The sequence below is a fragment of the Mustelus asterias genome, chromosome 8, assembly GCF_964213995.1.
Source record: "Mustelus asterias chromosome 8, sMusAst1.hap1.1, whole genome shotgun sequence".
NCBI classification, from domain to species: Eukaryota; Metazoa; Chordata; class Chondrichthyes; order Carcharhiniformes; family Triakidae; genus Mustelus; species Mustelus asterias.
Window position 1 is genome coordinate 27277461 of NC_135808.1, and position 24550 is coordinate 27302010.

The following is a 24550-nucleotide window of genomic DNA, read 5'->3' on the forward strand; positions in this document are numbered from 1 at the left end:
AAGATTTGTCTCCCTATCTCAGTAATTGTCTCCTTAGTGAATAATGTTTCCAAATTTGGATTCCAAATAAACCCTGTTGGACTTTATGCCGTTTTTGTGAGACTTCTGACTGTAACCCCGCCAATCCAACGCCGGCATGTCCCCGTCAGAGGTGAGTAAAATGTTGATGAATTGAATGAAGGTTGATATGCAGCGACGAAGAATGCCCACGGCATGTAAAGATTCGCAGTTTGGAAAGTGTTTTGACTTGAGAGTCATTATTTTCACTTTAAAATGTTGGCGACTTCAAATGTACAATCTGACATACCAAAATTGCGATAGACTACACGTTAGGAAATTGAACCCCGGTCTCCCGCGTGACAGGCGGGGATACTAACCACGATACTAACGAGGAAGAAATGCGGTGCGTTCGCGGGCGCGTTGAGTTCACGTACGCATTGTACATTTGTTGCCGAGGAAAGACAGAACTGTGCCGAGATGTGTTATTTTAGCCGATTACGGAGGATAATTTAATGGAGCAAGTGGCAGCTTGATCCAATTGACTGAGTCTTGTAGATTAGCAGTAAACAGATTGATAGGGACGCATGAAAACATCAAGAAGGTGGAGATCGAAAGGTGCGCTTGCGTGTCCATTTTCATTTTCGAACAAAGATGGCATGGCTACATGCTAGACAGATTCAGCTGCTCTCTCTCGACAGATCACATTAGAACTGCTGATATGTTCCAGTATTTTTGTTTGTTCTTTCTCATTCCAGCATCTGCAGTATTTTGCTTTGATCTAATGGCTAGAAATTCGTTTTTGTCCTCCCCAATCCGCTGGAAGTCCCAAAGTTGCTAACAGCTGAGATTTAATAAATTATTTTCTTTTCTATTGACCGTGGTATAGTTGCAGATTCATTAAAATTATCATTGCCAATCACACATAATTAAGGAAAGATTTTTTCTGCAGCAATGACCATCTCATTAATTATTTGACATAGATTCTTTTCATAAATGCTGCCTAAGTTCACATCATATTCGTGCATATCTCTGCCAGCCACTGGAAAATGAAGCCAGATTCCAAACCGTTTCGAAAATCTTGAAGTCGTTGTTCAGATATTCTGTGGCTCCGGTGATAATTTTAAGGCGATCAAATAAAACTCCATGGAGTAGCGACGGATTCGAAAAAATAACACACATTTCTAAGCAATTGGTGAAAGATGGAACCAAATCATGCCTGCAGCGGGAAAGGCAGCCAATTTGTCATATCGTGTCAGGGCAGACGATTCAGCATTTCGTTCTATCCCAACACTGAGCTCAGGTAAGTAATGGAGACGCTGACAGGTGGACCACTTAACAGCGTGGACTGACATCCCAAATAGAGTTGGTAGCTTAACAACCATTTGAATTATTGTACAACAGACTTCTGGACGTTATAAAAATAAGTTATCTTCCAAAGCCCGATGTGATGCGATCAGTTGTGTTGCGAATGAAAGTAACATTCCGTAACAGGAAAACGAACCCGGGCCGCGGCGGTGAGAACGCCGAATCCTAACCACAAGACCACCAGGGAGCACAGACGGCAAGCTCGGAATGACCAGGTAGCAGTGTCACTTTCTATTCGGGGAACGCTGCAGCAGTCTCGGTCATTCACCCTCCATCTTCGGGTCAGCGTTCTCCAGCGCGATCTTCTTGACACATGACAACGCAGAATGTCCGAGCAGAAACTGACAGGAAAGTTCTACCTACACGAGGAAGGCCTTAATCGGGATCTTGGCTTCAAGTCACACAATTCCAACCCCTCGCCATGCTGTCCGGATTTAGAATATCTTACTCACTGCACTCGCATTAGACAATTCACACATTTTTGTCATGTGATTATCCCTCTCCTCACTCGCATTGTCTTTACCTTTCAACACTGGATAAACTGTAAAGACTCACATTCTAACCATTGTTCACAATCCAAATAGTAATTGTTTTCCGATTTTGTCTTGGCCTGACGATGCCGCGATGTGAGCATACCTCCGTTCACCTGGTGGCGGGGCAGCAATCCGACAGCTCGTGATTCCAAATAAACCCTGTTGGATTTTAACCTGTTTTTGTGAGACTTCTTACTGTACACCCGCCAATCCAACGCCGGCATGTTAACATCAGAGGTGAGTAAAATGTTGATCATTTGAAAGAAGCTTCATCTGCATCGACGACAAATTTCCAAGGCATGTAAAGAACCGCATTTTGGAAAGTGTTTTGACTTGAGAGTCATTATTTTCACTTTAAAAAGCTGGCGACCACAAACGTTCAACCTGGCAAACTGAAATTGCGATAACTTCCCTGGCGGGAAATTGAACCGCGGTCTCCCGCGTGACAAGCGGGGATACTAACCACTCTACTAACGAGGAAGCAATGCTCCCCGGGTGCGAGCACATTGAGCTGAGCTACGCATTATAGATTTGTTGTCGAGGAACGTCAGAACTGTGCCGAGACGTGTTTTCTGTGCCGATTACGGAGTGCTATTTAATGGAGCAAACTGCAGCTTTACCCAATTGACTGCGTCTTGTAGATGAGCAGTAAAGAGATTGAAAGGGACGCATGAAAACATCAAGAAGGTGGAGATCGAAAGGAGCGCTTGCATGTTCTTTTTCATTGTGGAGCAAAGATGGCATGTCTGCAAATCTGAACATGTTGGACTGATTCAGCTGCTCTCTCTCAACAGATCACGTCAGAGCTGCTGATATGTTCCAGCACTTTTGTTTGTTCTTTCTGATTTCAGCATCTGCAGTATTTTGCTTTTATCTAATGGCTGGAAATTCATAATTGTTCCCTCCCAAAACGCTGGAAGTCCAAAGTTGCTGACAGCTGAGATTTTGTTCATGGTGTTCTTTTGTATTGACCGTGGTATATTTGCAGATTCATTAAAATTATCATTGCCAATCACACATAATTATGGGAAGAATTTGTTCTGCAGCAACGACCACATCATCAACTGTTTGATATAGATTTGTTTGATCAATGCTGCCTCAGTTCACATCATATTCGTGCACATCTCTGCCAGCCACTGGAAAATGAAGCCAGATTCCAAACCGTTTCTAAAATCTTGAAGTCGTTGTTTAGATATTCTGTGTCTCCCATGATTATTTTAAGGTGCTCAATTAAAACTCCATGGTGTAGCGACGGATTCGAAAAATAATACACAGTTCTAAGCAGTTTCTGAAAGATCGAACCACGTCATGCCTGCAGCGGAAAAGGCAGCCACTTTGTCCGATCGAGTCAGGGCAGACGATTCACCATTTCGCCACCTTGTTCTGTCCCAACGCTGAGCTCAGGTTAATAATGGAGACGCTGACACGAGGATCACTTATCAGCTTGGCTTGACATCCCAAATACAGTTGGTAGTTTAACAAACATTTGAATTATTGCAGAACAAATTGCTGGACGTTTTCAATATGAGTGATTAATTAAGTTCTCTTCCAAAGCCCCTTTGTGATGTGATCAGTTGTTTTGGGAATGAAAATAACATTCCCTGAGCGGGAATCGAACTCGGCCGCGGCGGTGAGAACGTCGAATCCTCGCCACTTGACCACCAAGGAGCACATGCAACTAGATCGGAATGACCAGGCAACAGTGTCACTTTCTATTCTGGGAACACTTCAATAGACTCGGTCAATCGGCCTCCCATCTTCGGGTCAGCGTTCCCCAAGGCGATCTTCATGACACATGACAACGCAGAATGGCCCAGCAGAAACTGACAGGAAAGTTCTACGTACACGAGGAAGGCCTCAACCGGGATCTTGGCTTCAAGTCACACGATTCCAACCCCTCGCCATGCTGTTCGGATTTACAATATCTTACTCACTGCACTCGCATTAGACAATTCACACATCACTATCCTGTGATTATGCTTCCTCCTGACGCGCATTGTCTGTACCTTTCAACACTGGATAAACAGTAAAGACTCACATTCTAACCATTGTTCACAATCCAAATGGAAATTGTTTTCTGATTGTGTCTTGGCCTGACGATGCCGTGATATGAACATAACTCCGTTCACCTCGTGGACTTTAAGCTATTTCTGTGAGAATTCCCCGGCAGGTCCACATCAGAGGAGAGTAAAATGTTGGTGAATTGAATGAAGGTTGATCTGCAGCGACGGAATATATCCAAGGCATGTCAAGAATGACATTTTGGAAAGCGTACTGTATTGAGAGTTATTATTTTCACTTTTAAATGTTGGCGACCTCAAATGTGCAATCTGATATACGAAAAACTCCCCGTCGGGGAATTGAACCCCGGTCTCCCGCGTGACAGGCGGGGATACTAACCACTATACTAACGAGGAAGTAATGCTGTCGGTCAGCAGGCACATTGAGCTCAGGTACGCATCGTAGATTTGTTGTCGAGGAACGTCAGAACTGTGCCGAGACGTGTTTTCTGTGCCGATTACGGAGTGCTATTTAATGGAGCACATTGCAGCTTTACCTAATTGACTGCGTCTTGTAGATGAGCACTAAAGAGATTGAAAGGGACGTATGAAAACATCAAGAAGGTGGAGACCGAAAGGTGCGCGTGCATGTTCTTTTTCATTTTGGAGCAAAGATGGCATGTCTCCATACCTGAATATTTTGGACAGATTCAGCTGGTCTCTCTCAACAGATCACGTCAGAGCTGCTGATATGTTCCAGCACTTTTGTTTGTTCTTTCTGATTTCAGCATCTGCAGTATTTTGTTTTTATCTAATGGCTGGAAATTCATAATTGTTCCCTCCCAAAACGCTGACAGCTGAGATTTTGTTCATGGTGTTCTTTTGTATTGACCGTGGTATATTTGCAGATTCATTAAAATTATCATTGCCAATCACACACAATTGTGGAAAGATTCTTTTCTGCAGCAATCACCATCTCATCAATTGTTTGATATAGATATTTTTGATAAATGCTGCCTCAGTTCACATCATATTCGTGCACATCTCTGCCAGCCACTGGAAAATGAAGCCAGATTCCAAACCGTTTCTAGAATTTTGAAGTCGTTGTTTCGATATTCTCTGCCTCCCATGGTTATTTTAAGAAGCTCAATTAAAACTCCATGTTGTAGCGACGGAATCGAAAAATAATACACAGTTCTAAGCAGTTTTTGAAAGATCGAACCACGTCATGCCTGCAGCGGAAAAGGCAGCCAGTTGATCCGATTGAGTCAGGGCAGACGATTCACCATTCCGCCATCTTGTTCTATCCCAACGCTGAGCTCAGGTTAATAATGGAGACGCTGACAGGAGGACCACTGATCAGCTTGGCTTGACATCCCAAATACAGTTGGTAGTTTAACAAACATTTGAGTTACTGCAGAACAAATTGCTGGACGTCATAAATATGAGTGATTAATTAAGTTCTCTTCCCAAGCCCCTTTGTGATGTGATCAGTTGTTTTGGGAATGAAAATAACATTCCCTGAGCGGGAATCGAACTCGGCCGCGGCGGTGAGAACGTCGGATCCTCGCCACTTGACCACCAAGGAGCACATGCAACTAGATCGGAATGACCAGGCAACAGTGTCACTTTCTATTCTGGGAACACTTCAATAGACTCGGTCAATTGGCCTCCCATCTTCGGGTCAGCGTTCCCCAAGGCGATCTTCATGACATGTGAACATAACTCCGTTCACCTGGTGGACCTTCAGCTATTTTTGTGAGAATTCTCGTGTTCCCCCGCCAATCCAATGCCGGCAGGTCCACATCAGAGTAGAGTACAATGTTGCAGAATTGAATGATGGTTGATGAATTGAATGCTGCGAAGGAATCTTTCAAAGGCATATAAAGAGTCATATTTTGGAAAGCGTATTGCTTTGAGAGTTATTATTTTCACTTTCAAATGTTGGCGACCTCAAATGTGCAATTTGATTCACGAAAATTGCGATAAACTCCCCGTCGGGGAATTGAACCCCGGTCTCCCGCGTGACAGGCGCGGATACTAACCACTATACTAACGAGGAAGCAATGCTCCCCGGTTGCGAGCACATTGAGCTGAGCTACGCATTATAGATTTGTTGTCGAGGAACGTCAGAACTGTGCCGAGACGTGTTTTCTGTGCCGATTACGGAGTGCTATTTAATGGAGCAAACTGCAGCTTTACCCAATTGACTGCGTCTTGTAGATGAGCAGTAAAGAGATTGAAAGGGACGCATGAAAACATCAAGAAGGTGGAGATCGAAAGGAGCGCTTGCATGTTCTTTTTCATTGTGGAGCAAAGATGGCATGTCTGCAAATCTGAACATGTTGGACTGATTCAGCTGCTCTCTCTCAACAGGTCGCGTCAGAGCTGCTGATATGTTCCAGCACTTTTGTTTGTTCTTTCTGATTTCAGCATCTGCAGTATTTTGCTTCTATCTAATGGCTGGAAATTCATAATTGTTCCCTCCCAAAACGCTGGAAGTCCAAAGTTGCTGACAGCTGAGATTTTGTTCATGGTGTTCTTTTGGATTGACCGTGGTATAGTTGCAGATTCATTAAAATTATCATTGCCAATCACACATAATTATGGGAAGAACTTGTTCTGCAGCAACGATCAATTGTTTGATATAGATTTTTTTGATCAATGCTGCCTCAGTTCACATCATATTCGTGCACATCTCTGCCAGCCACTGGAAAATGAAGCCAGATTCCAAACCGTTTCTAAAATCTTGAAGTCGTTGTTTAGATATTCTGTGTCTCCCATGATTATTTTAAGGTGCTCAATTAGAACTCCATGGTGTAGCGACGGATTCGAAAAATAATACACAGTTCTAAGCAGTTTCTGAAAGATCGAACCACGTCATGCCTGCAGCGGAAAAGGCAGCCACTTTGTCCGATCGAGTCAGGGCAGACGATTCACCATTTCGCCACCTTGTTCTGTCCCAACGCTGAGCTCAGGTTAATACTGGAGACGCTGACACGAGGATCACTTATCAGCTTGGCTTGACATCCCAAATACAGTTGGTAGTTTAACAAACATTTGAATTATTGCAGAACAAATTGCTGGACGTTATAAATATGAGTGATTAAATAAGTTCTCTTCCAAAGCCCCTTTGTGATGTGATCAGTTGTTTTGGGAATGAAAATAACAATCCCTGACCGGGAATCGAACCCGGGCCGCGGCGATGAGAACGCCGAATCCTAACCACGAGACCACCAGGGAGCACGTGCAACCGGCTCGGAATGACCAGCCAACAGTGTCACTTTCTATTCTGGGAACACTTCGACAGACTCGGTCAATCGGCCTCCCATCTTCGGGTCAGCGATCTTCATGACACATGACAACGCAGAATGGCCCAGCAGAAACTGACAGGAAAGTTCTACGTACACGAGGAAGGCCTCAACCGGGATCTTGGCTTCAAGTCACACGATTCCAACCCCTCGCCATGCTGTTCGGATTTACAATATCTTTCTCACTGCACTCGCATTAGACAATTCACACATCACTATCCTGTGATTATGCTTCCTCCTGACGCGCATTGTCTGTACCTTTCAACACTGGATAAACAGTAAAGACTCACATTCTAACCATTGTTCACAATCCAAATGGAAATTGTTTTCTGATTGTGTCTTGGCCTGACGATGCCGGGATATGAACATAACTCCGTTCACCTCGTGGACTTTAAGCTATTTCTGTGAGAATTCCCCGGCAGGTCCACATCAGAGGAGAGTAAAATGTTGGTGAATTGAATGAAGGTTGACCTGCAGCGACGGAATATATCCAAGGCATGTCAAGAATGACATTTTGGAAAGCGTACTGTCTTGAGAGTTATAATTTTCACTTTTAAATGTTGGCGACCTCAAATGTGCAATCTGATATACGAAAAACTCCCCGTCGGGGAATTGAACCCCGGTCTCCCGCGTGACAGGCGGGGATACTAACCACTATACTAACGAGGAAGCAATGCTGTCGGTTAGCAGGCACATTGAGCTCAGGTACGCATCGTAGATTTGTTGTCGAGGAACGACAGAACTGTGCTGAGATGTGTTTTCTGAGCCGATTCCGGAGTGCAGTTTACTGGAGCAAACTGCAGCTTCACCCAATTGACTGCGTCTTGTAGATGAGCACTAAAGAGATTGAAAGGGACGTATGAAAACATCAAGAAGGTGGAGACCGAAGGTGCGCGTGCATTTTCTTTTTCATTGTGGAGCAAAGATGGCATGTCTGCAAATCTGAACATGTTGGACTGATTTAGCTGCTCTCTCTCAACAGGTCGCGTCACAGCTGCTGATATGTTCCAGCACTTTTGTTTGTTCTTTCTGATTTCAGCATCTGCAGTATTTTGTTTTTATCTAATGGCTGGAAATTCATAATTGTTCCCTCCCAAAACGCTGTAAGTCCAAAGTTGCTGACAGCTGAGATTTTGTTCATGATTTTCTTTTGTCTTGACCGTGGTATATTTGCAGATTCATTAAAATTATCATTGCCAATCACACACAATTGTGGAAAGATTCTTTTCTGCAGCAATCACCATCTCATCAATTGTTTGATATAGATATTTTTGATAAATGCTGCCTCAGTTCACATCATATTCGTGCACATCTCTGCCAGCCACTGGAAAATGAAGCCAGATTCCAAACCGTTTCTAGAATTTTGAAGTCGTTGTTTCGATATTCTCTGCCTCCCATGGTTATTTTAAGAAGCTCAATTAAAACTCCATGTTGTCGCGACGGATTCGAAAAATAATACACAGTTCTAAGCAGTTTCTGAAAGATCGAACCACGTCATGCCTGCAGCGGAAAAGGCAGCCAGTTGATCCGATTGAGTCAGGGCAGACGATTCACCATTCCGCCATCTTGTTCTATCCCAACGCTGAGCTCAGGTTAATAATGGAGACGCTGACACGAGGACCACTGATCAGCTTGGCTTGACATCCCAAATACAGTTGGTAGTTTAACAAACATTTGAGTTACTGCAGAACAAATTGCTGGACGTCATAAATATGAGTGATTAATTAAGTTCTCTTCCAAAGCCCCTTTGTGATGTGATCAGTTGTTTTGGGAATGAAAATAACATTCCCTGAGCGGGAATCGAACTCGGCCGCGGCGGTGAGAACGTCGAATCATCGCCACTTGACCACCAAGGAGCACATGCAACGAGATCGGAATGACCAGGCAACAGTGTCACTTTCTATTCTGGGAACACTTCAATAGACTCGGTCAATTGGCCTCCCATCTTCGGGTCAGCGTTCCCCAAGGCGATCTTCATGACACATGACAACGCAGAATGGCCCAGCAGAAACTGACAGGAAAGTTCTACGTACACGAGGAAGGCCTCAACCGGGATCTTGGCTTCAAGTCACACGATTCCAACCCCTCGCCATGCTGTTCGGATTTACAATATCTTACTCACTGCACTCGCATTAGACAATTCACACATCACTATCCTGTGATTATGCTTCCTCCTGACGCGCATTGTCTGTACCTTTCAACACTGGATAAACAGTAAAGACTCACATTCTAACCATTGTTCACAATCCAAATGGAAATTGTTTTCTGATTGTGTCTTGGCCTGACGATGCCGTGATGTGAACGTAACTCCGTTCACCTCGTGGACTTTAAGCTATTTCTGTGAGAATTCCCCTGCAGGTCCACATCAGAGGAGAGTAAAATCTTGGTGAATTGAATGAAGGTTGATCTGCAGCGACGGAATATATCCAAGGCATGTCAAGAATGACATTTTGGAAAGCGTACTGTCTTGAGAGTTATTATTTTCACTTTTAAATGTTGGCGACCTCAAATGTGCAAACTGATATATGAAAAACTCCCCGTCGGGGAATTGAACCCCGGTCTCCCGCGTGACAGGCGGGGATACTAACCACTATTCTAACGAGGAAGTAACGCTGTCGGTCAGCAGGCACATTGAGCTCAGGTACGCATCGTAGATTTGTTGTCGAGGAACGACAGAACTGTGCTGAGATGTGTTTTCTGAGCCGATTCCGGAGTGCAGTTTACTGGAGCAAACTGCAGCTTTACCCAATTGACTGCGTCTTGTAGATGAGCACTAAAGAGATTGAAAGGGACGTATGAAAACATCAAGAAGGTGGAGACCGAAAGGTGCGCGTGCATGTTCTTTTTCATTTTGGAGCAAAGATGGCATGTCTCCATACCTGAACATTTTGGACAGATTCAGCTGCTCTCTCTCAACAGATCACGTCAGAGCTGCTGATATGTTCCAGCACTTTTGTTTGTTCTTTCTGATTTCAGCATCTGCAGTATTTTGTTTTTATCTAATGGCTGGAAATTCATAATTGTTCCCTCCCAAAACGCTGTAAGTCCAAAGTTGCTGACAGCTGAGATTTTGTTCATGATTTTCTTTTGTCTTGACCGTGGTATATTTGCAGATTCATTAAAATTATCATTGCCAATCACACACAATTGTGGAAAGATTCTTTTCTGCAGCAATCACCATCTCATCAATTGTTTGATATAGATATTTTTGATAAATGCTGCCTCAGTTCACATCATATTCGTGCACATCTCTGCCAGCCACTGGAAAATGAAGCCAGATTCCAAACCGTTTCTAGAATTTTGAAGTCGTTGTTTCGATATTCTCTGCCTCCCATGGCTATTTTAAGAAGCTCAATTAAAACTCCATGTTGTAGCGACGGATTCGAAAAATAATACACAGTTCTAAGCAGTTTCTGAAAGATCGAACCACGTCATGCCTGCAGCGGAAAAGGCAGCCAGTTGATCCGATTGAGTCAGGGCAGACGATTCACCATTCCGCCATCTTGTTCTATCCCAACGCTGAGCTCAGGTTAATAATGGAGACGCTGACACGAGGACCACTGATCAGCTTGGCTTGACATCCCAAATACAGTTGGTATTTTAACAAACATTTGAGTTACTGCAGAACAAATTGCTGGACGTCATAAATATGAGTGATTAATTAAGTTCTCTTCCAAAGCCCCTTTGTGATGTGATCAGTTGTTTTGGGAATGAAAATAACATTCCCTGAGCGGGAATCGAACTCGGCCGCGGCGGTGAGAACGTCGAATCATCGCCACTTGACCACCAAGGAGCACATGCAACTAGATCGGAATGACCAGGCAACAGTGTCACTTTCTATTCTGGGAACACTTCAATAGACTCGGTCAATTGGCCTCCCATCTTCGGGTCAGCGTTCCCCAAGGCGATCTTCATGACACATGACAACGCAGAATGGCCCAGCAGAAACTGACAGGAAAGTTCTACGTACACGAGGAAGGCCTCAACCGGGATCTTGGCTTCAAGTCACACGATTCCAACCCCTCGCCATGCTGTTCGGATTTACAATATCTTACTCTCTGCACTCGCATTAGACAATTCACACATCATTATCCTGTGATTATCCTTCCTCCTGACGCGCATTGTCTGTACCTTTCAACACTGGATAAACAGTAAAGACTCACATTCTAACCATTGTTCACAATCCAAATGGAAATTGTTTTCTGATTGTGTCTTGGCCTGACGATGCCGTGATGTGAACGTAACTCCGTTCACCTGGTGGACCTTCAGCTATTTTTGTGAGAATTCTCGTGTTCCCCCGCCAATCCAATGCCGGCAGGTCCACATCAGAGTAGAGTAAAATGTTGCAGAATTGAATGATGGTTGATGAATTGAATGCTGCGAAGGAATCTTTCAAAGGCATATAAAGGGTGACATTTTGGAAAGCGTATTGCTTTGAGAGTTATTATTTTCACTTTCAAATGTTGGCGACCTCAAATGTGCAATTTGATTCACGAAAATTGCGATAAACTCCCCGTCGGGGAATTGAACCCCGGTCTCCCGCGTGACAGGCGGGGATACTAACCACTATACTAACGAGGAAGCAATGCTCCCCGGGTGCGAGCACATTGAGCTGAGCTACGCATTATAGATTTGTTGTCGAGGAACGTCAGAACTGTGCCGAGACGTGTTTTCTGTGCCGATTACGGAGTGCTATTTAATGGAGCAAACTGCAGCTTTACCCAATTGACTGCGTCTTGTAGATGAGCAGTAAAGAGATTGAAAGGGACGCATGAAAACATCAAGATGGTGGAGATCGAAAGGAGCGCTTGCATGTTCTTTTTCATTGTGGAGCAAAGATGGCATGTCTGCAAATCTGAACATGTTGGACTGATTCAGCTGCTCTCTCTCAACAGGTCGCGTCAGAGCTGCTGATATGTTCCAGCACTTTTGTTTGTTCTTTCTGATTTCAGCATCTGCAGTATTTTGCTTTTATCTAATGGCTGGAAATTCATAATTGTTCCCTCCCAAAACGCTGGAAGTCCAAAGTTGCTGACAGCTGAGATTTTGTTCATGGTGTTCTTTTGGATTGACCGTGGTATAGTTGCAGATTCATTAAAATTATCATTGCCAATCACACATAATTATGGGAAGAATTTGTTCTGCAGCAACGACCACATCATCAATTGTTTGATATAGATTTGTTTGATCAATGCTGCCTCAGTTCACATCATATTCGTGCACATCTCTGCCAGCCACTGGAAAATGAAGCCAGATTCCAAACCGTTTCTAAAATCTTGAAGTCGTTGTTTAGATATTCTGTGTCTCCCATGATTATTTTAAGGTGCTCAATTAAAACTCCATGGTGTAGCGACGGATTCGAAAAATAATACACAGTTCTAAGCAGTTTCTGAAAGATCGAACCACGTCATGCCTGCAGCGGAAAAGGCAGCCACTTTGTCCGATCGAGTCAGGGCAGACGATTCACCATTTCGCCACCTTGTTCTGTCCCAACGCTGAGCTCAGGTGAATAATGGAGACGCTGACACGAGGATCACTTATCAGCTTGGCTTGACATCCCAAATACAGTTGGTAGTTTAACAAACATTTGAATTATTGCAGAACAAATTGCTGGACGTTTTCAATATGAGTGATTAATTAAGTTCTCTTCCAAAGCCCCTTTGTGATGTGATCAGTTGTTTTGGGAATGAAAATAACATTCCCTGACCGGGAATCGAACCCGGGCCGCGGCGGTGAGAACGCCGAGCCCTAACCACTAGACCACCAGGGTGCACGTGCAACCAGGTCGGACTGACCAGCCAACAGTGTCACTTTCTATTCTGGGAACACTTCGACAGTCTCGGTCAATCGGCCTCCCATCTTCGGGTCAGCGTTCCCCAAGGCGATCTTCATGACACATGACAACGCAGAATGGCCCAGCAGAAACTGACAGGAAAGTTCTACGTACACGAGGAAGGCCTCAACCGGGATCTTGGCTTCAAGTCACACGATTCCAACCCCTCGCCATGCTGTTCGGATTTACAATATCTTACTCACTGCACTCGCATTAGACAATTCACACATCACTATCCTGTGATTATGCTTCCTCCTGACGCGCATTGTCTGTACCTTTCAACACTGGATAAACAGTAAAGACTCACATTCTAACCATTGTTCACAATCCAAATGGAAATTGTTTTCTGATTGTGTCTTGGCCTGACGATGCCGTGATATGAACATAACTCCGTTCACCTCGTGGACGTTAAGCTATTTCTGTGAGAATTCCCCGGCAGGTCCACATCAGAGGAGAGTAAAATGTTGGTGAATTGAATGAAGGTTGATCTGCAGCGACGGAAGATATCCAAGGCATGTCAAGAATGACATTTTGGAAAGCGTACTGTATTGAGAGTTATTATTTTCACTTTTAAATGTTGGCGACCTCAAATGTGCAATCTGATATACGAAAAACTCCCCGTCGGGGAATTGAACCCCGGTCTCCCGCGTGACAGGCGGGGATACTAACCACTATACTAACGAGGAAGTAATGCTGTCGGTCAGCAGGCACATTGAGCTCAGGTACGCATCGTAGATTTGTTGTCGAGGAACGTCAGAACTGTGCCGAGACGTGTTTTCTGTGCCGATTACGGAGTGCTATTTAATGGAGCACATTGCAGCTTTACCTAATTGACTGCGTCTTGTAGATGAGCACTAAAGAGATTGAAAGGGACGTATGAAAACATCAAGAAGGTGGAGACCGAAAGGTGCGCGTGCATGTTCTTTTTCATTTTGGAGCAAAGATGGCATGTCTCCATACCTGAATATTTTGGACAGATTCAGCTGGTCTCTCTCAACAGATCACGTCAGAGCTGCTGATATGTTCCAGCACTTTTGTTTGTTCTTTCTGATTTCAGCATCTGCAGTATTTTGTTTTTATCTAATGGCTGGAAATTCATAATTGTTCCCTCCCAAAACGCTGACAGCTGAGATTTTGTTCATGGTGTTCTTTTGTATTGACCGTGGTATATTTGCAGATTCATTAAAATTATCATTGCCAATCACACACAATTGTGGAAAGATTCTTTTCTGCAGCAATCACCATCTCATCAATTGTTTGATATAGATATTTTTGATAAATGCTGCCTCAGTTCACATCATATTCGTGCACATCTCTGCCAGCCACTGGAAAATGAAGCCAGATTCCAAACCGTTTCTAGAATTTTGAAGTCGTTGTTTCGATATTCTCTGCCTCCCATGGTTATTTTAAGAAGCTCAATTAAAACTCCATGTTGTAGCGACGGAATCGAAAAATAATACACAGTTCTAAGCAGTTTTTGAAAGATCGAACCACGTCATGCCTGCAGCGGAAAAGGCAGCCAGTTGATCCGATTGAGTCAGGGCAGACGATTCACCATTCCGCCATCTTGTTCTATCCCAACGCTGAGCTCAGGTTAATAATGGAGACGCTGACAGGAGGACCACTGATCAGCTTGGCTTGACATCCCAAATACAGTTGGTAGTTTAACAAACATTTGAGTTACTGCAGAACAAATTGCTGGACGTCATAAATATGAGTGATTAATTAAGTTCTCTTCCCAAGCCCCTTTGTGATGTGATCAGTTGTTTTGGGAATGAAAATAACATTCCCTGAGCGGGAATCGAACTCGGCCGCGGCGGTGAGAACGTCGGATCCTCGCCACTTGACCACCAAGGAGCACATGCAACTAGATCGGAATGACCAGGCAACAGTGTCACTTTCTATTCTGGGAACACTTCAATAGACTCGGTCAATTGGCCTCCCATCTTCGGGTCAGCGTTCCCCAAGGCGATCTTCATGACATGTGAACATAACTCCGTTCACCTGGTGGACCTTCAGCTATTTTTGTGAGAATTCTCGTGTTCCCCCGCCAATCCAATGCCGGCAGGTCCACATCAGAGTAGAGTAAAATGTTGCAGAATTGAATGATGGTTGATGAATTGAATGCTGCGAAGGAATCTTTCAAAGGCATATAAAGGGTGACATTTTGGAAAGCGTATTGCTTTGAGAGTTATTATTTTCACTTTCAAATGTTGGCGACCTCAAATGTGCAATTTGATTCACGAAAATTGCGATAAACTCCCCGTCGGGGAATTGAACCCCGGTCTCCCGCGTGACAGGCGGGGATACTAACCACTATACTAACGAGGAAGCAATGCTCCCCGGGTGCGAGCACATTGAGCTGAGCTACGCATTATAGATTTGTTGTCGAGGAACGTCAGAACTGTGCCGAGACGTGTTTTCTGTGCCGATTACGGAGTGCTATTTAATGGAGCAAACTGCAGCTTTACCCAATTGACTGCGTCTTGTAGATGAGCAGTAAAGAGATTGAAAGGGACGCATGAAAACATCAAGATGGTGGAGATCGAAAGGAGCGCTTGCATGTTCTTTTTCATTGTGGAGCAAAGATGGCATGTCTGCAAATCTGAACATGTTGGACTGATTCAGCTGCTCTCTCTCAACAGGTCGCGTCAGAGCTGCTGATATGTTCCAGCACTTTTGTTTGTTCTTTCTGATTTCAGCATCTGCAGTATTTTGCTTTTATCTAATGGCTGGAAATTCATAATTGTTCCCTCCCAAAACGCTGGAAGTCCAAAGTTGCTGACAGCTGAGATTTTGTTCATGGTGTTCTTTTGGATTGACCGTGGTATAGTTGCAGATTCATTAAAATTATCATTGCCAATCACACATAATTATGGGAAGAATTTGTTCTGCAGCAACGACCACATCATCAATTGTTTGATATAGATTTGTTTGATCAATGCTGCCTCAGTTCACATCATATTCGTGCACATCTCTGCCAGCCACTGGAAAATGAAGCCAGATTCCAAACCGTTTCTAAAATCTTGAAGTCGTTGTTTAGATATTCTGTGTCTCCCATGATTATTTTAAGGTGCTCAATTAAAACTCCATGGTGTAGCGACGGATTCGAAAAATAATACACAGTTCTAAGCAGTTTCTGAAAGATCGAACCACGTCATGCCTGCAGCGGAAAAGGCAGCCACTTTGTCCGATCGAGTCAGGGCAGACGATTCACCATTTCGCCACCTTGTTCTGTCCCAACGCTGAGCTCAGGTGAATAATGGAGACGCTGACACGAGGATCACTTATCAGCTTGGCTTGACATCCCAAATACAGTTGGTAGTTTAACAAACATTTGAATTATTGCAGAACAAATTGCTGGACGTTTTCAATATGAGTGATTAATTAAGTTCTCTTCCAAAGCCCCTTTGTGATGTGATCAGTTGTTTTGGGAATGAAAATAACATTCCCTGACCGGGAATCGAACCCGGGCCGCGGCGGTGAGAACGCCGAGCCCTAACCACTAGACCACCAGGGTGCACGTGCAACCAGGTCGGACTGACCAGCCAACAGTGTCACTTTCTATTCTGGGAACACTTCGACAGTCTCGGTCAATCGGCCTCCCATCTTCGGGTCAGCGTTCCCCAAGGCGATCTTCATGACACATGACAACGCAGAATGGCCCAGCAGAAACTGACAGGAAAGTTCTACGTACACGAGGAAGGCCTCAACCGGGATCTTGGCTTCAAGTCACACGATTCCAACCCCTCGCCATGCTGTTCGGATTTACAATATCTTACTCACTGCACTCGCATTAGACAATTCACACATCACTATCCTGTGATTATGCTTCCTCCTGACGCGCATTGTCTGTACCTTTCAACACTGGATAAACAGTAAAGACTCACATTCTAACCATTGTTCACAATCCAAATGGAAATTGTTTTCTGATTGTGTCTTGGCCTGACGATGCCGTGATATGAACATAACTCCGTTCACCTCGTGGACGTTAAGCTATTTCTGTGAGAATTCCCCGGCAGGTCCACATCAGAGGAGAGTAAAATGTTGGTGAATTGAATGAAGGTTGATCTGCAGCGACGGAAGATATCCAAGGCATGTCAAGAATGACATTTTGGAAAGCGTACTGTATTGAGAGTTATTATTTTCACTTTTAAATGTTGGCGACCTCAAATGTGCAATCTGATATACGAAAAACTCCCCGTCGGGGAATTGAACCCCGGTCTCCCGCGTGACAGGCGGGGATACTAACCACTATACTAACGAGGAAGTAATGCTGTCGGTCAGCAGGCACATTGAGCTCAGGTACGCATCGTAGATTTGTTGTCGAGGAACGTCAGAACTGTGCCGAGACGTGTTTTCTGTGCCGATTACGGAGTGCTATTTAATGGAGCACATTGCAGCTTTACCTAATTGACTGCGTCTTGTAGATGAGCACTAAAGAGATTGAAAGGGACGTATGAAAACATCAAGAAGGTGGAGACCGAAAGGTGCGCGTGCATGTTCTTTTTCATTTTGGAGCAAAGATGGCATGTCTCCATACCTGAATATTTTGGACAGATTCAGCTGGTCTCTCTCAACAGATCACGTCAGAGCTGCTGATATGTTCCAGCACTTTTGTTTGTTCTTTCTGATTTCAGCATCTGCAGTATTTTGTTTTTATCTAATGGCTGGAAATTCATAATTGTTCCCTCCCAAAACGCTGACAGCTGAGATTTTGTTCATGGTGTTCTTTTGTATTGACCGTGGTATATTTGCAGATTCATTAAAATTATCATTGCCAATCACACACAATTGTGGAAAGATTCTTTTCTGCAGCAATCACCATCTCATCAATTGTTTGATATAGATATTTTTGATAAATGCTGCCTCAGTTCACATCATATTCGTGCACATCTCTGCCAGCCACTGGAAAATGAAGCCAGATTCCAAACCGTTTCTAGAATTTTGAAGTCGTTGTTTCGATATTCTCTGCCTCCCATGGTTATTTTAAGAAGCTCAATTAAAACTCCATGTTGTAGCGACGGAATCGAAAAATAATACACAGTTCTAAGCAGTTTTTGAAAGATCGAACCACGTCATGCCTGCAGCGGAAAAGGCAGCCAGTTGATCCGATTGAGTCAGGGCAGACGATTCACCATTCCGCCATCTTGTTCTATCCCAACGCTGAGCTCAGGTTAATAATGGAGACGCTGACAGGAGGACCACTGATCAGCTTGGCTTGACATCCCAAATACAGTTGGTAGTTTAACAAACATTTGAGTTACTGCAGAACAAATTGCTGGACGTCATAAATATGAGTGATTAATTAAGTTCTCTTCCCAAGCCCCTTTGTGATGTGATCAGTTGTTTTGGGAATGAAAATAACATTCCCTGAGCGGGAATCGAACTCGGCCGCGGCGGTGAGAACGTCGGATCCTCGCCACTTGACCACCAAGGAGCACATGCAACTAGATCGGAATGACCAGGCAACAGTGTCACTTTCTATTCTGGGAACACTTCAATAGACTCGGTCAATTGGCCTCCCATCTTCGGGTCAGCGTTCCCCAAGGCGATCTTCATGACATGTGAACATAACTCCGTTCACCTGGTGGACCTTCAGCTATTTTTGTGAGAATTCTCGTGTTCCCCCGCCAATCCAATGCCGGCAGGTCCACATCAGAGTAGAGTACAATGTTGCAGAATTGAATGATGGTTGATGAATTGAATGCTGCGAAGGAATCTTTCAAAGGCATATAAAGAGTCATATTTTGGAAAGCGTATTGCTTTGAGAGTTATTATTTTCACTTTCAAATGTTGGCGACCTCAAATGTGCAATTTGATTCACGAAAATTGCGATAAACTCCCCGTCGGGGAATTGAACCCCGGTCTCCCGCGTGACAGGCGCGGATACTAACCACTATACTAACGAGGAAGCAATGCTCCCCGGTTGCGAGCACATTGAGCTGAGCTACGCATTATAGATTTGTTGTCGAGGAACGTCAGAACTGTGCCGAGACGTGTTTTCTGTGCCGATTACGGAGTGCTATTTAATGGAGCAAACTGCAGCTTTACCCAATTGACTGCGTCTTGTAGATGAGCAGTAAAGAGATTGAAAGGGACGCATGAAAACATCAAGAAGGTGGAGATCGAAAGGAGCGCTTGCATGTTCTTTTTCATTGTGGAGCAAAGATGGCATGTCTGCAAATCTGAACATGTTGGACTGATTCAGCTGCTCTCTCTCAACAGGTCGCGTCAGAGCTGCTGATATGTTCCAGCACTTTTGTTTGTTCTTTCTGATTTCAGCATCTGCAGTATTTTGCTTCTATCTAATGGCTGGAAATTCATAATTGTTCCCTCCCAAAACGCTGGAAGTCCAAAGTTGCTGACAGCTGAGATTTTGTTCATGGTGTTCTTTTGGATTGACCGTGGTATAGTTGCAGATTCATTAAAATTATCATTGCCAATCACACATAATTATGGGAAGAATTTGTTCTGCAGCAACGATCAATTGTTTGATATAGATTTTTTTGATCAATGCTGCCTCAGTTCACATCATATTCGTGCACATCTCTGCCAGCCACTGGAAAATGAAGCCAGATTCCAAACCGTTTCTAAAATCTTGAAGTCGTTGTTTAGATATTCTGTGTCTCCCATGATTATTTTAAGGTGCTCAATTAGAACTCCATGGTGTAGCGACGGATTCGAAAAATAATACACAGTTCTAAGCAGTTTCTGAAAGATCGAACCACGTCATGCCTGCAGCGGAAAAGGCAGCCACTTTGTCCGATCGAGTCAGGGCAGACGATTCACCATTTCGCCACCTTGTTCTGTCCCAACGCTGAGCTCAGGTTAATACTGGAGACGCTGACACGAGGATCACTTATCAGCTTGGCTTGACATCCCAAATACAGTTGGTAGTTTAACAAACATTTGAATTATTGCAGAACAAATTGCTGGACGTTATAAATATGAGTGATTAAATAAGTTCTCTTCCAAAGCCCCTTTGTGATGTGATCAGTTGTTTTGGGAATGAAAATAACAATCCCTGACCGGGAATCGAACCCGGGCCGCGGCGATGAGAACGCCGAATCCTAACCACGAGACCACCAGGGAGCACGTGCAACCGGCTCGGAATGACCAGCCAACAGTGTCACTTTCTATTCTGGGAACACTTCGACAGACTCGGTCAATCGGCCTCCCATCTTCGGGTCAGCGATCTTCATGACACATGACAACGCAGAATGGCCCAGCAGAAACTGACAGGAAAGTTCTACGTACACGAGGAAGGCCTCAACCGGGATCTTGGCTTCAAGTCACACGATTCCAACCCCTCGCCATGCTGTTCGGATTTACAATATCTTTCTCACTGCACTCGCATTAGACAATTCACACATCACTATCCTGTGATTATGCTTCCTCCTGACGCGCATTGTCTGTACCTTTCAACACTGGATAAACAGTAAAGACTCACATTCTAACCATTGTTCACAATCCAAATGGAAATTGTTTTCTGATTGTGTCTTGGCCTGACGATGCCGGGATATGAACATAACTCCGTTCACCTCGTGGACTTTAAGCTATTTCTGTGAGAATTCCCCGGCAGGTCCACATCAGAGGAGAGTAAAATGTTGGTGAATTGAATGAAGGTTGACCTGCAGCGACGGAATATATCCAAGGCATGTCAAGAATGACATTTTGGAAAGCGTACTGTCTTGAGAGTTATAATTTTCACTTTTAAATGTTGGCGACCTCAAATGTGCAATCTGATATACGAAAAACTCCCCGTCGGGGAATTGAACCCCGGTCTCCCGCGTGACAGGCGGGGATACTAACCACTATACTAACGAGGAAGCAATGCTGTCGGTTAGCAGGCACATTGAGCTCAGGTACGCATCGTAGATTTGTTGTCGAGGAACGACAGAACTGTGCTGAGATGTGTTTTCTGAGCCGATTCCGGAGTGCAGTTTACTGGAGCAAACTGCAGCTTCACCCAATTGACTGCGTCTTGTAGATGAGCACTAAAGAGATTGAAAGGGACGTATGAAAACATCAAGAAGGTGGAGACCGAAGGTGCGCGTGCATTTTCTTTTTCATTGTGGAGCAAAGATGGCATGTCTGCAAATCTGAACATGTTGGACTGATTTAGCTGCTCTCTCTCAACAGGTCGCGTCACAGCTGCTGATATGTTCCAGCACTTTTGTTTGTTCTTTCTGATTTCAGCATCTGCAGTATTTTGTTTTTATCTAATGGCTGGAAATTCATAATTGTTCCCTCCCAAAACGCTGTAAGTCCAAAGTTGCTGACAGCTGAGATTTTGTTCATGATTTTCTTTTGTCTTGACCGTGGTATATTTGCAGATTCATTAAAATTATCATTGCCAATCACACACAATTGTGGAAAGATTCTTTTCTGCAGCAATCACCATCTCATCAATTGTTTGATATAGATATTTTTGATAAATGCTGCCTCAGTTCACATCATATTCGTGCACATCTCTGCCAGCCACTGGAAAATGAAGCCAGATTCCAAACCGTTTCTAGAATTTTGAAGTCGTTGTTTCGATATTCTCTGCCTCCCATGGTTATTTTAAGAAGCTCAATTAAAACTCCATGTTGTCGCGACGGATTCGAAAAATAATACACAGTTCTAAGCAGTTTCTGAAAGATCGAACCACGTCATGCCTGCAGCGGAAAAGGCAGCCAGTTGATCCGATTGAGTCAGGGCAGACGATTCACCATTCCGCCATCTTGTTCTATCCCAACGCTGAGCTCAGGTTAATAATGGAGACGCTGACACGAGGACCACTGATCAGCTTGGCTTGACATCCCAAATACAGTTGGTAGTTTAACAAACATTTGAGTTACTGCAGAACAAATTGCTGGACGTCATAAATATGAGTGATTAATTAAGTTCTCTTCCAAAGCCCCTTTGTGATGTGATCAGTTGTTTTGGGAATGAAAATAACATTCCCTGAGCGGGAATCGAACTCGGCCGCGGCGGTGAGAACGTCGAATCATCGCCACTTGACCACCAAGGAGCACATGCAACGAGATCGGAATGACCAGGCAACAGTGTCACTTTCTATTCTGGGAACACTTCAATAGACTCGGTCAATTGGCCTCCCATCTTCGGGTCAGCGTTCCCCAAGGCGATCTTCATGACACATGACAACGCAGAATGGCCCAGCAGAAACTGACAGGAAAGTTCTACGTACACGAGGAAGGCCTCAACCGGGATCTTGGCTTCAAGTCACACGATTCCAACCCCTCGCCATGCTGTTCGGATTTACAATATCTTACTCACTGCACTCGCATTAGACAATTCACACATCACTATCCTGTGATTATGCTTCCTCCTGACGCGCATTGTCTGTACCTTTCAACACTGGATAAACAGTAAAGACTCACATTCTAACCATTGTTCACAATCCAAATGGAAATTGTTTTCTGATTGTGTCTTGGCCTGACGATGCCGTGATGTGAACGTAACTCCGTTCACCTCGTGGACTTTAAGCTATTTCTGTGAGAATTCCCCTGCAGGTCCACATCAGAGGAGAGTAAAATCTTGGTGAATTGAATGAAGGTTGATCTGCAGCGACGGAATATATCCAAGGCATGTCAAGAATGACATTTTGGAAAGCGTACTGTCTTGAGAGTTATTATTTTCACTTTTAAATGTTGGCGACCTCAAATGTGCAAACTGATATATGAAAAACTCCCCGTCGGGGAATTGAACCCCGGTCTCCCGCGTGACAGGCGGGGATACTAACCACTATTCTAACGAGGAAGTAACGCTGTCGGTCAGCAGGCACATTGAGCTCAGGTACGCATCGTAGATTTGTTGTCGAGGAACGACAGAACTGTGCTGAGATGTGTTTTCTGAGCCGATTCCGGAGTGCAGTTTACTGGAGCAAACTGCAGCTTTACCCAATTGACTGCGTCTTGTAGATGAGCACTAAAGAGATTGAAAGGGACGTATGAAAACATCAAGAAGGTGGAGACCGAAAGGTGCGCGTGCATGTTCTTTTTCATTTTGGAGCAAAGATGGCATGTCTCCATACCTGAACATTTTGGACAGATTCAGCTGCTCTCTCTCAACAGATCACGTCAGAGCTGCTGATATGTTCCAGCACTTTTGTTTGTTCTTTCTGATTTCAGCATCTGCAGTATTTTGTTTTTATCTAATGGCTGGAAATTCATAATTGTTCCCTCCCAAAACGCTGTAAGTCCAAAGTTGCTGACAGCTGAGATTTTGTTCATGATTTTCTTTTGTCTTGACCGTGGTATATTTGCAGATTCATTAAAATTATCATTGCCAATCACACACAATTGTGGAAAGATTCTTTTCTGCAGCAATCACCATCTCATCAATTGTTTGATATAGATATTTTTGATAAATGCTGCCTCAGTTCACATCATATTCGTGCACATCTCTGCCAGCCACTGGAAAATGAAGCCAGATTCCAAACCGTTTCTAGAATTTTGAAGTCGTTGTTTCGATATTCTCTGCCTCCCATGGCTATTTTAAGAAGCTCAATTAAAACTCCATGTTGTAGCGACGGATTCGAAAAATAATACACAGTTCTAAGCAGTTTCTGAAAGATCGAACCACGTCATGCCTGCAGCGGAAAAGGCAGCCAGTTGATCCGATTGAGTCAGGGCAGACGATTCACCATTCCGCCATCTTGTTCTATCCCAACGCTGAGCTCAGGTTAATAATGGAGACGCTGACACGAGGACCACTGATCAGCTTGGCTTGACATCCCAAATACAGTTGGTATTTTAACAAACATTTGAGTTACTGCAGAACAAATTGCTGGACGTCATAAATATGAGTGATTAATTAAGTTCTCTTCCAAAGCCCCTTTGTGATGTGATCAGTTGTTTTGGGAATGAAAATAACATTCCCTGAGCGGGAATCGAACTCGGCCGCGGCGGTGAGAACGTCGAATCATCGCCACTTGACCACCAAGGAGCACATGCAACTAGATCGGAATGACCAGGCAACAGTGTCACTTTCTATTCTGGGAACACTTCAATAGACTCGGTCAATTGGCCTCCCATCTTCGGGTCAGCGTTCCCCAAGGCGATCTTCATGACACATGACAACGCAGAATGGCCCAGCAGAAACTGACAGGAAAGTTCTACGTACACGAGGAAGGCCTCAACCGGGATCTTGGCTTCAAGTCACACGATTCCAACCCCTCGCCATGCTGTTCGGATTTACAATATCTTACTCTCTGCACTCGCATTAGACAATTCACACATCATTATCCTGTGATTATCCTTCCTCCTGACGCGCATTGTCTGTACCTTTCAACACTGGATAAACAGTAAAGACTCACATTCTAACCATTGTTCACAATCCAAATGGAAATTGTTTTCTGATTGTGTCTTGGCCTGACGATGCCGTGATGTGAACGTAACTCCGTTCACCTGGTGGACCTTCAGCTATTTTTGTGAGAATTCTCGTGTTCCCCCGCCAATCCAATGCCGGCAGGTCCACATCAGAGTAGAGTAAAATGTT

General features: G+C 44.1%; 15 non-coding genes across 15 annotated transcripts; all 15 read right to left on the reverse strand.

Annotated features, from left to right (window-relative positions):
- Positions 1 to 4243: 4243 nt before the first annotated feature.
- Positions 4244 to 4315, reverse strand: trnad-guc (transfer RNA aspartic acid (anticodon GUC)). The gene has a single exon. It is a non-coding gene; the product is annotated as a tRNA-Asp (tRNA).
- A 1573-nt stretch (positions 4316 to 5888) lies between these two features.
- Positions 5889 to 5960, reverse strand: trnad-guc (transfer RNA aspartic acid (anticodon GUC)). Its single transcript has one exon. It is a non-coding gene; the product is annotated as a tRNA-Asp (tRNA).
- A 1109-nt stretch (positions 5961 to 7069) lies between these two features.
- On the reverse strand, positions 7070 to 7141 carry trnae-cuc (transfer RNA glutamic acid (anticodon CUC)). Its single transcript has one exon. It is a non-coding gene; the product is annotated as a tRNA-Glu (tRNA).
- Positions 7142 to 7806: 665 nt separating this feature from the next.
- trnad-guc (transfer RNA aspartic acid (anticodon GUC)) lies at positions 7807 to 7878 on the reverse strand. The gene has a single exon. It is a non-coding gene; the product is annotated as a tRNA-Asp (tRNA).
- Positions 7879 to 9742: 1864 nt separating this feature from the next.
- trnad-guc (transfer RNA aspartic acid (anticodon GUC)) lies at positions 9743 to 9814 on the reverse strand. The gene has a single exon. It is a non-coding gene; the product is annotated as a tRNA-Asp (tRNA).
- A 1904-nt stretch (positions 9815 to 11718) lies between these two features.
- On the reverse strand, positions 11719 to 11790 carry trnad-guc (transfer RNA aspartic acid (anticodon GUC)). The gene has a single exon. It is a non-coding gene; the product is annotated as a tRNA-Asp (tRNA).
- A 1117-nt stretch (positions 11791 to 12907) lies between these two features.
- Positions 12908 to 12979, reverse strand: trnae-cuc (transfer RNA glutamic acid (anticodon CUC)). The gene has a single exon. It is a non-coding gene; the product is annotated as a tRNA-Glu (tRNA).
- A 677-nt stretch (positions 12980 to 13656) lies between these two features.
- trnad-guc (transfer RNA aspartic acid (anticodon GUC)) lies at positions 13657 to 13728 on the reverse strand. The gene has a single exon. It is a non-coding gene; the product is annotated as a tRNA-Asp (tRNA).
- Positions 13729 to 15301: 1573 nt separating this feature from the next.
- On the reverse strand, positions 15302 to 15373 carry trnad-guc (transfer RNA aspartic acid (anticodon GUC)). The gene has a single exon. It is a non-coding gene; the product is annotated as a tRNA-Asp (tRNA).
- A 1117-nt stretch (positions 15374 to 16490) lies between these two features.
- trnae-cuc (transfer RNA glutamic acid (anticodon CUC)) lies at positions 16491 to 16562 on the reverse strand. Its single transcript has one exon. It is a non-coding gene; the product is annotated as a tRNA-Glu (tRNA).
- Positions 16563 to 17239: 677 nt separating this feature from the next.
- Positions 17240 to 17311, reverse strand: trnad-guc (transfer RNA aspartic acid (anticodon GUC)). The gene has a single exon. It is a non-coding gene; the product is annotated as a tRNA-Asp (tRNA).
- Positions 17312 to 18884: 1573 nt separating this feature from the next.
- Positions 18885 to 18956, reverse strand: trnad-guc (transfer RNA aspartic acid (anticodon GUC)). The gene has a single exon. It is a non-coding gene; the product is annotated as a tRNA-Asp (tRNA).
- A 1109-nt stretch (positions 18957 to 20065) lies between these two features.
- Positions 20066 to 20137, reverse strand: trnae-cuc (transfer RNA glutamic acid (anticodon CUC)). Its single transcript has one exon. It is a non-coding gene; the product is annotated as a tRNA-Glu (tRNA).
- A 665-nt stretch (positions 20138 to 20802) lies between these two features.
- trnad-guc (transfer RNA aspartic acid (anticodon GUC)) lies at positions 20803 to 20874 on the reverse strand. Its single transcript has one exon. It is a non-coding gene; the product is annotated as a tRNA-Asp (tRNA).
- Positions 20875 to 22738: 1864 nt separating this feature from the next.
- trnad-guc (transfer RNA aspartic acid (anticodon GUC)) lies at positions 22739 to 22810 on the reverse strand. Its single transcript has one exon. It is a non-coding gene; the product is annotated as a tRNA-Asp (tRNA).
- Between the last annotated feature and the right edge of the window lie 1740 nt (positions 22811 to 24550).